The sequence below is a fragment of the Anabrus simplex genome, chromosome 1 (assembly GCF_040414725.1).
Source record: "Anabrus simplex isolate iqAnaSimp1 chromosome 1, ASM4041472v1, whole genome shotgun sequence".
NCBI lineage: Eukaryota > Metazoa > Arthropoda > Insecta > Orthoptera > Tettigoniidae > Anabrus > Anabrus simplex.
In genome coordinates, this window is record NC_090265.1 from 63,422,058 (window position 1) to 63,437,068 (window position 15,011).

The following is a 15,011-nucleotide window of genomic DNA, read 5'->3' on the forward strand; positions in this document are numbered from 1 at the left end:
ATATGAAGAAAAATTAATGGCCTTTCAGTGTCACATTATTCATTTGAGGAAGCAAAATTCTTATTTGCTGTCGCAAATCGGGAATGCTGACCAGACACCTGTCTATTTTGAAATGCCGTTGGAAAATACAGTGGATACGAAGGGTTCTAAAAGTGTAACCATCAGAACAGGTGGTAACGAAAAGCAATGATGCACGGTAATGTTGTGCGTGTTAGCGGATGGAACCAAACTCCATCCACATGTGGTTCTGAAAAGGAAAACGCTTCCAAAAGGAAACTTCCCGTCCAGTGTTATTGTTAGAACACGAGTCCGGCTGGATGGACAGTGCATTAGTTGAGGACTGGGTGAAGTGCATTTGGCAACGTCGCCTGGGAGCTTTGTTACAGAAACAAAACATGCTTGCGTTGGACAGTTACCGAGTACATACAACTGATGCCGTAAAAGATATGATGAGGAAAGGAAAAACCAATCTTGCGTCAATTCCTGGAGGACTCACTTCTATTCTACAGCCATTGGATGTGTGCATGAACTGGCCTTTCAAAACTGCAGGGAAACAGTTGTACACCAAATGGATGTCTGATGGCGATCGTTAACACAAACTGGGTGAGTGAAGAGGCCTGAAGTGGGACTAATATGCAGCTGGATCAAGACCGCATGGGTGTGCATTCCCAACGATCTAGTGTCTAAAAGATTTAAGAAATGCGGAATTTCAAATTCAGTGGATGGTAGTGAGGATGACTATTTGTGGAAAGATGCCAGCAATGAAAGTTCCTATGGTGAAACTTCAGATGACGATGGTGAATTGTGAATGATCCAAGTATTGGATCAATTTTATTTACGATTTTTGTGACAATTTTATTAATTGAAAACTGTTTGAATTTATATTTGTGGTATATTTGAAGAAAATGAAATAGGTATGTAAGTAATTTGATTTTTTATTCTTTTTTTTCCGTATTTTGCCATCTCAAATTTAGGGTGTGGGTCTTGAGCTCAAATCTCCAGCGACGTACGGTCAAAAACATTGAAATGTGTGCAATCCAATATAACAAGTTTATTAATTATTAGAACCCAGCAAATGGGATAAGGAAAGTTCATGTAACAGTTTTAAACCTTAATAACATGATTTCATCAACACCTTTTTTTTTTGGCACCTTTTTGTATGTATTTTCATAACCTTTCTTCCCCCCCTTTTCTGACCATACTTTCCACCTTAAAATCCCCTCCCTAGTTATGACCACTGACTTCCCAGTCATAGTGCTTTCCTATCCCATCGTTACCAAAAACTCACCTGAGTTAGTGCGAACACTAGGGAAAAAAAAAGAAAAGCACACGACTGATGTCAGGGATGAATCTGCACTTAAAACTGGACCAAATCCACATGCACGACATGGATTGCAATACATCCTCAACAAGTTGTTGGGAAATTGACAGAGAAAGAGGGAGAAACATTAACAAACAGAAAGAAATAAACAAGAGTAAGAGAACGGCCACGAAGGCCATGAAAATTAAAGACTCTTGCAGTGCACAAGCTCCTAAACAAACATTTCCCAGGTCGGTGGATAGGTCATGGTTCACTAGCAACACCAGTTCCCTTGAAATGGCCACCAAGAAGTCCTGACCTCACCACACCTGACAACTCATTATGGGCAGTCATTAAGGTGCATGGATCTGCATGCCGTTATACTTTGAACGAAGAACTGCTTAATGCTGTTGAGGATGCATTTCACACTCTGAAACTGGACATGCAAAGAAATATGTTAAGAAGAACATGTAGGCATATAAAACTGTATTTACAGCGTGATACGGAACATACAGACATATTGGACACTTAATACATAAGTAACAGAACCTAAATAACATTTGATAGTAAACAGTTACAGGGGGTACAGGGACTTCTCGCCCACCTATAGATTAGGAATATATCTAATGTTATAAGTAGGGGGGGATTTCTATGACCTAAAAATTTATGAAATATGTATGCACTTATGACCTAAAAAACATAAAAATATGACCTATAAAATTCAAAACATGACTTAATGAATAGCATCTACATTACATAGAAGCACTTTTATTACGATTGCTACAGGTTGCAATTAATTTAGAGTTTAAAAAATGTTTAATTCTTCGAAATCTTTAACCCAAAATCAACTAAAAGGATGAATTTTTCATGAACTCGTTAAGGTTATACTGCATACTCCTAGGCAAGGACGGACTCTGTGGAAGACATAAACACTACAGTTAATTTCACTGTTCAATATTCAATCAGTTTTAATTTATACACAAAACATATGTTATTTGAATGAAACTTTCATACCTGATCTATTCTCCATTATCAGAATTGTTGCAATTTATGACCACATGCATCTTAAGATTGTTGAATGAGAATCCCCTCCTGTTGTCGCTGAGTATCGTCTTATAGCGAGAAAAACTTCTTTCGACATCACATGATGTTAACGGGAGCATACACCACTTGGAGAAAATTCCTGGAAATCTGCACAAAGAATGTCACTTATTCCACGCAGGTACACAAGTCCGCTATTTTTCCAGTACATTTCTAATTTTCTACACACCCTAGATGTTATTGTTCCTTTCGCATGTTTTCATTCCTGTTCAATGCACTTTAAACATCCAGTGCATCACTTAGTCCTGCACCTGAAACTTCCAGTTGCGTGATTGCTCCAGATAAAGAATTAAAATTGGACTTTATGTAAGCCAGGTCCGCTTTTAATGTAGTGCTTGAAAATAAATCTCGAGTGGTTTTTATGGAGGACAATTCTGCAGGATCAAAAGACTTCACAATCTTCTCCACGACATCTAAGTTGTTGCAACAGTACACTGCGGCATGAAGCCAAGTCCCCCATCGCGTTATAACTGGCTTGAGAGGTAGGGGTAGTGAAGGTGCTTCTTCTTGAAATTTCTCAACGCGAAGCAGAGCTTTGACAAACACTTTCTTACAGTTCGATATTAATTTATCAGATCAAAAATTAGATGGATGGCTTTTCCGGCGTTTGCTCTATTAACCAGCGTTTCGTCTTAGGTCTGACACTAGACTCTTCAGAGTGGGATGTGTCAGACCCTACCCACTGACGCTGGGGTGTATGCAGGTGAACTTATCAGAAGCTTATTTATGAAGCACAGTCTGATAACTGCATACGGGAGATAAAACTCCACAATGGAATTAATGCCCGCCTAGCAATTCCAAATGGAAATTCTAATTCTAATTTTTGATCTGATTTTTGATATGCTCTATTGGTGGAAAAGAATCTAATTCCCTCCATGGGAACTTAGAATTTCCATTAATTTATCAACTTCAGGGCAGCTACTTCTAACTTCTTCGGCTGCCCTTTGCAAGGCATGTGCAAGACATGTCACATGTATCATTTTCGGGTATAGCATTTTAAGTCCCTTGGCTGCCTTCACCATATACGGAGCAGCGTCAGTTACAAATAGAAAAATGTGCTCTCTCTTTGCCCCGTTTGGCCACAACAGATTCATTGAATTGTCGAAGAGAACTTCAATGGTGGAATGGTTTGTCTTCTCTAGCACTTCACATGTCAGGAGGAATGTATCTCCAGGCCGGTCTTCCTTCAGCGTGTCATATCTTCCATTCACATCTGTGGTGTCGTCTATTGAAACCCATATCTTACTGTCTCCCACGCCACACCTTATTATATCCAACATCTCTTCATAACAAGGGGTCAGATAGTCCTTCCTGAGAGTAGATTCGTTGGGAACAGGATGCTTTGTATATTTTTCAAGAAACTGTCTGACGCTTCGGCTGTTAAGTTTCTTTAAAGGGATATTAGACAAAACCATCATCTTGCAGAGATCTTGTGAAAATTGTGAACTCTGAGAACTTGATGTCGGGGTTTCGAATAGCAGACGTTGCCTATTTTCGAGTACAGAATATCTAGTTACACAATTCTTATGTTTTACAGTATTACTGTGTTGTTGCACAGAGAAGCGTTTTTCGGCAGTAACTTTTACCTCACACAATTTACAGAATAATATCACTCCATCCGTACTGAATATGTTTTCACCGAACTCGCGAACAAAACTTCGCAACTTTCCACAAATTGAGACTTTTGTTTTAGGCATATTGAAAGGAACTGAATGACTGAAGCTCCCTAATGACCAAGGTCATTCAGTGTGTTGAAGGTGGAAGAGGGAAGGGGAAGGGGAGAGATAAGAACAATGACAAATAACTGCAGAATTACCTCTGCTTCCATGTAAACGATTGCCCGGTTTCCAGGAATTGACCCAGCTAGCAAACAACAGCTCCTACCTGTTAGAAACATTCCATACACTACTTTATAATGGTTCTTCAGTAGTATATTCCAGTCTATCCTGAAAAAATTTTTTAGAGCTTATTCTGATTTTTATAATACGAAATTAAAATGAAAATTACCAAAATATGCCGTTATAATGATATTTTGTTAAAAATATGTCATAAAACTTAAGAAAGCCTAAATATGCATTTATATGCCCAATAAAACCTGTTTAATTTTGATTATCATGCTTGGAAACATGTTGAAAATACAAGACTATAAGACAGGGCCTCTCAGGGTGCATGCGCGTGGTGCATGCACTGTGCACGGTGCAAAAGACGACTTCGCTTGGTTGACCAGAGTGCAGACCCCCCACTCCTCTCTCCCTACACCTGTCTCCCCGTTCGGCCTGTCTCCGCGTTCCTCACCTTCACTGCTGTTTCTCCCCCACTGCGAAATGTTTACGTGTGGTGAGCGGAGACGCACAGTTGTATGGGACAAGGTTACCAGTGTTATTAAAAAAAATAAAAAGTGAATTAGAAATACACATACATGTTTGAGAGGAATGTAAACATAATTTAAAAAAATGCAGAACCCGTAACCAAAATGAAAATGCTACAGTACTGGAACAAAACCCATTTGTGGATACAGAATGCTCTTCAAGCTGTTTCAACTTCCTTAATTCTTTCTCTCTGACGTCTCCTATAATTTCACAATAATTTTCCGAATGTAGTCTGTTGTAGTGTCTTTCAATAGATGATTTTCTAACGCACGTAATTATCGTCCCACAGATTAAGCATTTGGCGTTATCGTCACGACAAACAAACAAACAAAAAATACGAAAGTTCCCAGTTCGATTGAAATGGACTTTCGGAACTCTTTGCTTTTTTCGAAACAGGTTGCTCCATTAATATGTTGTTGTCGTGCGCTTGTCTATTTCACTGATAAACAAGTCGTCTTCCACCAAACGCTTCGTCGCTCTCAGCACACTACACCATCCGAGTCAAGCCGAGTTGAGGCGAAGCGTACCGATGCACAGTGCACAGAGCCTATGCACCTCGCTCTGCACGCGTGAGAGTTTGGGCGTTTGAGAGGCCCTGCTATAAGATATAACGTTAAGGGAAAAAATATGACTGGTCATAGAAATCCGCCCCCTAGTTATAAGTATTATAGTTTGATCATGTATTTATGTATGTCTAATTGTCAGGTCAGGATCATCCTGCTACCATATGTGAGAGTAGACAGGACTGCATGCGAATGTCTGACCGAAGATCAAGCAGCCATTACCAAACTTGATACCCAAAGGGGAGACCTGCAGCTACTGGCAGAGGAATCCTCCCTTTGGAGGCCAAGTGAAGCCTTTGTGTAGGAAATGATACATAAATTCACCAGAAAGGAGAACATGGGCAACTGTTTAAACAGTGGAAGAGGACCCCAGTTCCAATGGCAGATAAAACGAAAGAACTTTCCCTGTCAGCAACGTACTTCAGTGAAGTGGTTGCAAAAGGTGCCTGTACTCCTGAGGAGTAGCCTAAAGTTACACCAGGCAGTAGGTGTGAAATGCCTCTGAGAGTGGTGACGCCATGGTAATAATAGCCTATATGCAATATGGTACTTCTGAACTTGCCTCGGAAAAGATTTGGTCGAAACCTTGCAAGTGGCATGCAGTTTCTTAGGTATTGGAGGAACTGTGAATAATGGGCGACCAATAGCCAACATCATGAAGGTGGGTATATTCAACATTATGACTGACAGAAAAGGCAGCAGAAGTGGTAGATTTTATGAAGAAATATGGTATAGAAATGAAGGGGTTGAGCAAAATTAAATGGAAGGGGAAAGGTAAGAAGAGAATGAGGAAAAGATATATGCTATACTGGAGTGGTGGCTGAGAGGCAGAAAATGGAGGTAAGGTAAGGGTTGTTCTGCCCAAAGGCAGGTCCGAACCTCCGCAGAGGTGTTCCTGAGCCCGAGTTTACGTGCGGTAGGGTGGCCAGTTCCTTTCCGCTCCTCCATTCCCTTACCCCCCACCAACAGCGCGTGGCAACCCATCCAACTCCTGACCATGCCTAATGTTGCTTAACTTCGGAGATCTCACGGGATCAGGTGTTTCAACATGGCTACGGCCGTTGGCAGAAAATGGAGAAGGTCTAATAATTTCATAACAGCTGGAGGAGTTTGTGGATATGGTAGCATACATCAATCAATCAATCAATCAATCAATCAATCAATCAATCAATCAATCAATCAATCAATCAATCAATTAATCCTGATCTGCATTTAGTGCAGTCGCCCGGGTGGCAGATTCCCTATCTGTTGTTTTCCTAGCCTTTTCTTAAATGATCGCAAAGAAATTGGAAAATTATTGAACATTTCCCTTGGTAAGTTATTCCAATCCCTAACTCCCCTTCCTATAAATGAATATTTGCCTCAATTTGTCCTCTTGAATTCCAACTTTATCTTCATATTGTGATCTTTCCTACTTTTAAAGACACCACTCAAACTTATTCGTCTACTGATGTCCTCCCACGCCATCTCTCCTCTGACAGCTTGGAACATACCATTTAATCGAGCAGATCGTCTCCTTTCTCCTAAGTCTTCCCAGCCCAAACTTCGCAACATTTTTGTAACGCTACTCTTTTGTCGGAAATCACCCAGAACGAATCGAGCTGCTTTTCTTTGGATTTTTTCCAGTTCTTGAATCAAGTAATCCTGGTGAGGGTCCCATACACTGGAATCATACTCTAGTTGGGGTCTTACCAGAGACTTATATGCCCTCTCCTTTACATCCTGGCAGGATGATGAAAATTAGACTGAGAATGAAGAATGAAGTGAAGAACTTCATACAAGTGTATACACCACAGACAGGGAACAAAGAGGAGTATATTTAAGGAATTCCTAGAGAAAATAGAAAAGGAGATAACTGATGTGGAAATTATTATAATGGAGAATTAAATGTACAGGTGGGAAACAAAAGGCAAGGAGAGGAAGTAGTCGGACCATATGGATACGGGAAAAGGAATGAAGGAGAGAAACTAGTTGAATTTTGTGAGAGAAATGGAATGATTTGAACAACATATGGTTACAGAAGAGAAACAGCAGGAAAATCACAAGATATATTTGGGGTGACAGAAAGTATAAAATCAGTGATTGATTACTTTCTGGTGGAAAGGACAAATCACAGACAGTTAATGGATGTAGCAGCATTACTAGGAGAAGCATTTGATGGAGATCATGGAGTTGTGATAGCAAAAATGAGTGGGGGAAAATGGAAAAATTAGTGGGTAAGAGATAGTAAAATAAAATAAGGGCAACTTGCTCGGTGCAGAACTTACTTGCTCATACGCGAGCAAGTGGAAGTCAAAATGTAGAATACAATCCTGGTGCCTGCATGGAAATTAAATCCTTTCTGGGAGCATTTTTTCTCACCTTAAAAATCGTGATCTGCTAAATCTGTTCTCGTGATCGATGTGTTTCCAATCCCTGCAATATAGTACTGTATAATGATAGAACAGTAGGGCCTAATGATACTAATTAATAGAAAGTGAGCCAGCTGACAGCATTAAACCATTTATACATACCAACACCCAGTCACACATATCAGTAGATCCATCAACAAACACCAAAGAAATATCTGTCTCAACCAGCCAGACGATTAAACGGGAAGCTCTGGAAATTTACAATAACAGATTTCAATACGGTTTGAAACATGAGATTAGTAACTTGCAAAGCTGTGGAAACGTAAAAATCCTAAAAATGTCAACAGGGACACTGGCTATCAATTAAGTAATACGTGGTTGCCAGCCATTAAGGATTTCTATTGGTAGTTATCTTCCCTGTCCTTTCTATATTTTTCTTCATGGTTTGAATGGGCCTACTTTGGACTACACTTGTCTTTAGTATATCCCCCCAAACTTCATCAATTCCAGCTGCATTTCTAGTTTTCAACTTTTGTATCTTATTGTAAATATCATTGTTATCATACGTAAATTTTAATACTTTTATAGTGTTAGTCACCTCCTCATCTGGACATAATTTTTTTTTTTTTTGCTATTTGTTTAACGTCGCACTAACACATCAAAGGTTTTCAGCGACGGAAGAGTGGGAGATTGGGAAGGTAGCGGCTGTGGCCTTCATTAAAGTACAGCCCCAGCATTTGCCTGGTGTGAAAATGGGAAACCACGGAAAACCATCTTCAGGGCTGCTGACAGTGGGGTTCGAACCCACTATCTTCTGAATGTAAGCTCACAGCTGCGTGACCCTAAACGCATGGCCACTTGCTCAGTGACATTATCCTTGTAAACAACAATCTTTACATACTGCTGACTGAATACTTCTGCCTTTTGAAGATCCTCGCATACACACTCCCCTTGTTCATTAATGACTAGCTGATGTACCCATGCTTCACTACGGAATTGTACATTGTATACAGAATTGTAGGTTAGGTACACGTTGAGAGCAAGACTGTATCAAATTGCATAGCTCTTAACGTTACCCTAGACACGCAATGGAGAAATCACCCAAACGTCTTTTCTCATATGTAGACTGTGTTAGGGAATTTTCATTGTAATGGTAGGCTCGCTTGCCTACCATCAGTTACAATAAGGTTGAGGAATTGCATTATAATGGCAGACACTCACTCTCCATCTACCTTTCTACATCCTCAGAAAGACTGTCTTAGTGGTTTTCCCAACTGAAATGAACATAGGTCATTACAATGACGTCAGTAGGAATGGCGCAAATAAAAGCAATGATTTCACATTAAACACTTGACCAAATGAAAAACCACACATTTTCTCACTTTTAAAGAACAGTACTATGCTGCCGACCTAACAGTTCAAAGTTCCAGAGCTGGAATGACCAGGCCGCAGACAGTCATGATCCGTGAACACTCTTATTCTTTCTTCGGGGCGGGGGTTCGAATAGTGGAGAGTCCCAGGGCAAAAACTATGCCCTTTTACAACTCTGTTTCCTAGGAGTACCTGATGAGTCGGAAAATCTCAATTCACTACACTGGCGACAGAAAAATATCTGACTTGGAGGCAATTTTTTCCTCCAAGCCAGATGAGAAACCCCCTCTTCACTGCTAATTTTGAATGAAATGAATGTTGAATTTAATAAAAGTGAAGAGGAAGAAGCTCTTTTTAAGAAACGGCTCTTTTCAGGGTTGAATTTTGAGTTATTTAGTGAATTGTGGTGCTATAATTTGGAATATGCCTAAATTGTAATTCAACACCAGGTCATACTACTACTACTACTACTACTACTACTAATTGAGCCTCTGCCTTAAGAGTGCACACTGCTCATTCAAAACTGCTCGTCAGAGTAGGGATCGAATAGCTGGAATACTATGATGAACCAGTTATGTACCAGCAGTATGGTATCAGAAAATGTATGAACCAGAGGAATGACATGCTAAAGAAGAAAGTTTTCTAACTCCCCAGCTATTTCCCCCCAATATTCAGTCAGGCTGTTATTCTCGGTACGCAACAGTAATCTCATCTATTGGAGTTGAGCGGCAGCATAAGAGGCAAAGAACATCACTACAAACAATGGCCAATGTAATGTTATTGTTGATCAATGTTATGTGCTTTCAATATTGTAGGCCTTCACATACATTTAGTTTTCTTCTGACTCTGAAATAACACTCTTATCATAGTCGGTACGGTAAAATTGAATAAAACATGAATGGTCGAAAATTGTATTCTCTATAAATTCTGTTATGTAGTACTTTTCGATAGGACCAATAACATAGGTATTTAAAAATTAAATTTTAGGCGCCTTCCCCTAAACTACAATTTCATACAGGGCGAATAAAATTGTTTATAACTTAGACTGTAGTTTCTTATTCCCCGACTCTATATACCAACTTTCATTAAATTCTGTTAACGCATTTTCTTATGGCTCGGCGTAATGGACTTGGCAACAAAAATACAAATACATGAATATCTGTGTTATCATAGCGAGTACAGTAACAATGTATTCTATATAACTTTAATTCTATATAACTTTAGATATGTACAGTAGTATTTATCGATAGGACCACTAATAATATAACTATTTGAGAATTAAATTTTAGGCCTTCCCCTAAACTACCATTTCACTCAGCGTGAGTAAAATGATTTATAGCCTAGAATATAGTGGCTCTTCTCCCGACTTCACATACCAATTTTCATTGAATTCTCTTCAGCCGTTTCCTCGTAATGCGTGTACATACATACATACATACATACAGACAGACAGACAGACAGACAGACAGACAGACAGAGACAGACAGAGATTACGGAAAAGTAAAAAATGCATTTCCTTGTTACTATGGACATGACCGATACAGAAATAACAATCTTTTCAAATTCTAAGCAATGTACAGACAAAACTCTTAATTTATAAATAGTAGAGTCTTGTTAATCCAAACTAATTGGGACCGAAGTCTGTTCGGATTAACCGGAAAATATTTTCTAATAATAATGTTATTGTTTTCACGTCCTGCTAACTAATTTTATGGTTTCCGGAGACGCCTAGGTGCCGGGATTTTCTCCCGCAGGAGTTCTTCTACTTGCCAGTAAATCTAGTTACATGAGGCTGACGTATTTGAGCACCTTCAAATACCACCGGACTGAGCCAGGATCGAACCTGCCAAGTTGGGGTCAAAACGCCAGCACTTCAACCGCCTGAGGAAAATAGTTTCTACAATACAGTACAGTACAAACCGTAATTTGAAATGTCCATTCTTTAGGAATTACATTAATAAAATACTGTATAAAATTACAGTGTGGTAGTTAAGAACCCGTAGAGGAGAAAATGACTAAAACTAGGTTAAAACTTGTCTCCTGAAACTGCTACAATAGGTACAGGTTACACTTTTGCATTGTGCCGGGGATGTGAAGACCTGTTTATGATGTTTATTTAACAGTTCTGTCACTCTCTCAGTGGTAGCGCTGCAGAACGTGAGAGTGTCAGTGAAAAGGTCATGGAGGGAAACGTGGAAGTAATTGTGGCCGAGTCTCGCATTCATCGAGAGTCCAGCAGAAGCGTCTACAAATGTCAATCTCGTTGAAATCGTTCAAAAACTTCCTGGGTGTGAGGAAGCCATTGGAATTGACATTAGCGAGTGGATGGAAGTTGACTGTCATCAATTACAAACAGACCAAGAAATTGTAGCTATGGTGGAGAAAGAATCTGGAGTTGATTAGAAACAGTGTGACGATGAAGAAGACCACAATGAACAACCAGTGTCACATTCAGATGCCGCAGCTGCCCTAGAACTTGCCGTACGCTATGTCGAGCAACACTCCGCTGCTACGCCCAGTGATGTGATGATTACGAGATGCTGGTTTAACACTGCATCTTCAAGTAGGTTCCAATCACTACGGCAAAAGAAACTAACAGACTTTGTAAAGATAAATGGCCAGTGATTGATGGTTTATGTTGTGTAATTATGTTTACATTAAGTTATTCTAGTAAAATATGACTAATAAAATGCAAGTAAATCTTCATTCTATAATGTGTTCTTTCATTTCAATAAGGAGAGAGTTTTTTAAATTGAATATTTCAGTTTGGATTAACCAGACTTTTGGATTAACAGGGTTCAGATTAGTGGGACTCTAGTGTATATAGATTCCAGGAATGTCCTTCTTGGAACCTGTTTCTGCCTTAAAGTACCTACACATACCCTTCCATTTTTCACTAAAATTTTTATGACCGCCAATGATGCTTGCCATCATGTTATCCTTAGCTGACTTCTTTGCTAGATTCAATTTCTCCTTACTTCCACATCCATTTCTAACTCTATTTCTTTCCAGTGTGCACCTCCTCCTTAGGCTCTTTAATTGTCTGTTATCATAAAGTGGGTCTTTACCACTACGACAACAAACGGCTTCATGATAATTAATACCATCCATTACTTCGGTTTCTCTGCAGAGCTCATCTGGTTTTACCAGCACCACATCCAAAATATTCTTCCCTCTAGTTGATTCCATCACTTTCTGAATCGGCTGCCTTTCCCATAATAACTTATTTGCCATTTGTTGGTCATGCTTCCTGTCATTCGTATTACCTTCCCAATTGACATTTTGTAAATTGAGATCACCCTTTACAATCACATTCCTTTCCACCGGGATTATTTTCTCAAATAATTCTGAATCAGTGTCAGCGCTACCCTTTCCCGGTCTGTACACTCCAAAGACATCAAGTTGCCTATTATCTTAAGAGATGAGCCTTACACCTAGAATTTTATGTTTGCCAACTTTCTCATAGCTTACAAATTCTTCTTTCACCAGAATGAATACTCCCCTCCTACCATTCCTATCCTACAATACACACTCCAGTTCCTTGAGAATATTTCTGCATCCATTACATCATTTCTCAGCTCCTATTACAACATTTGGTAAGTATATATCTATTAAATTACTTAATTCTATTCCTTTCTTTACAATACTTCTACAGTTCAACACAAACATTTTTATGTCATCCCTACTTGACTTCCAGATCTCTGTACCCTAACCCCGTTTCCTGAATGTATCTCCCTATTACCCATCTAAACAAATTTTGTAACTTATACATACCACTGCAGTTTAAGTGAAGGCCATCTGAGCGCAGATCCCCATCTCCTACCCGCCCATTAGGGTCTAGAAATTTCACTCCCACTTTCCCAGATACCCACTCCATAGTTTTATTTAAATCCCTAATCACCCTCCAGTCAGTATCCCTCCTACACAGTATTCCACTGATAACAATCTCCGCTTCCTTAAACTGCACCTGTGCTGCAATTTCCAGATCCCATACATCCCCAACTAGGTTGGTACTGTACCATTACATTACATTAGCGGCCGTAAATGTCATGGAAACAGTGGACAAATATGGCGTACAATAGCTTCAGGCAATGTGCAAATGCACAGAGTAGAGATATAGTAAATCGATATCGACCGGTCGCAAAGAAAAGAGTCTCAAGATTAAATAATGATGATGGACTATAAAAAAATTTGAATGGAACCGATTCTTGACTACCTTGAGAAAAGTTACGAGTTGAAGAGGATCAGCACAACCTACTGAAGGAGAAGAAAAAGATTAGTGCAACGTTAAATATTAAAGTAATAATATACAGACGTCGTTGAAGACTTTATCTGCAAAATATCGGCAGGAAAAACGAAGATTTGAAGAAGAATATTTATTATTGCAACAGCCAAATTCAGAAGCAAAAAGAGACTACAGCCGAGTCGAACATTGCCGAAATCAATATTATAGCGGCAAATTTATGCTAAGGAAGGCATAATTTATTATTTCCAAGTGGGAAACAATATCTGTTTAGGCTAAAGAATTAACAAAAGTAGGCCGAGTTAAAGAAATTATCGAATTAAGAAAGATATTTACGACAAATACGAGAATCACAAGGCAATTAATACGTATTGAATAACCTACTGATCACCAGTGAAATATGCATTCTACCATGTATTTGTTATTTTATCTTTTCATGAGAACTGGTGACAAGATGGAGTCAGCCTAAACAGATGGACTGATCGCTCAAGATGAAAATAGCTCAAGCCAAGATTCCCAGCCGGAGCCGCAGATGACATAACCTTTGGACTGCAAGGGCTGCCTGTTCCAAGATATCCTAGACCGGGAGAAATCCAGCAGCAAAATCCCGTTACGAGATAAGTATTATGAGTTGTATCGTATTGAATTTGAAATTAGTTGATGAAAAATATTTCGTATGAGTGCAGGAGTGCTAAAAGTAAGAGATTTAGTGCCAATGAACAGATACTAGAGTATAAAAGCCAATTATTAACCGATGATATGTGCCATTTTCTGCAGTATAACTATGGTACTTATGAGATAATTTTAGGTTAATGGAAACAAGATCAGATTGAGCGCATATGCATGTGTAGTGCTAATCTATACGAGCAGACCGTGAAACGTTAAACCAGATGTGGTTATAGAAAATGCATGCGAGATACGAGACATAACCTAATATTTGAGGTCAATATGAGTTGCAGACATGGCCAGTACGATAATTGTATTGTAAGGAATTGTTGAAATATTACGGAGTTGCAGTGTGTGAAAGAATATTCAGGCTATTAAGTATTTCTACCGTAACACAGAGGTTATTTAAATGGAGTTAAATGAATATGTTTTTTAAATATGGAGGTATATAAAGGAAATGGAATAATAGTATGGCAAGATGTTGTTAGTATGAGGAGATACGTTTTCTGTTCGTTGCATGAGTAATCAAATCAAATCAAAATCTCTTTATTTGCAAATGAGGTGTCTACCTCGGTGGCAAATGGTACACTAAAATACATTATTGTCAAGCACTAAATATAAAATTAACAAGAGAAGAAAATTTTTCCTATAATACAATATTATACAATTTACGCTAACAATGTTTTCTATTAAACACACAGCTCATCCTTAATAAATTTATATTGTTTACAAAATTCTACTTATAATATCTCCTGTACTACTTACAAATATAGTCAACTGATATACAGTATGTGGAATTACTTCAAATGATACTATACAACTGGTATAACATTAATATTTACATTGCATTTATTTATTTACTATTTTTTTTTTTTTTTTTTACCCATTCTGGATCCTAAGTAGCATAACGACCTGCTGCGTCTTAACCAGAGCCCCTTTTGCCACCACTTTTCAGAGTTCCTGAAGGGCCTTCACAGCTACCGTAGCGGTCCCAGGGCCCTCGAAGTCCCCACTGTACTTAACCCCTACAGGCAGTCCCCTACTTTG

At 38.9% G+C, this 15,011-nt stretch overlaps 1 protein-coding gene across 1 annotated transcript in view; it reads right to left on the bottom strand.

The window, feature by feature from the left end:
- Nucleotides 1-15,011, bottom strand: part of LOC136884095 (UDP-glucosyltransferase 2-like) — a 125,091-nt gene that overhangs the window by 23,656 nt on the left and 86,424 nt on the right. The window lies entirely within an intron of this gene.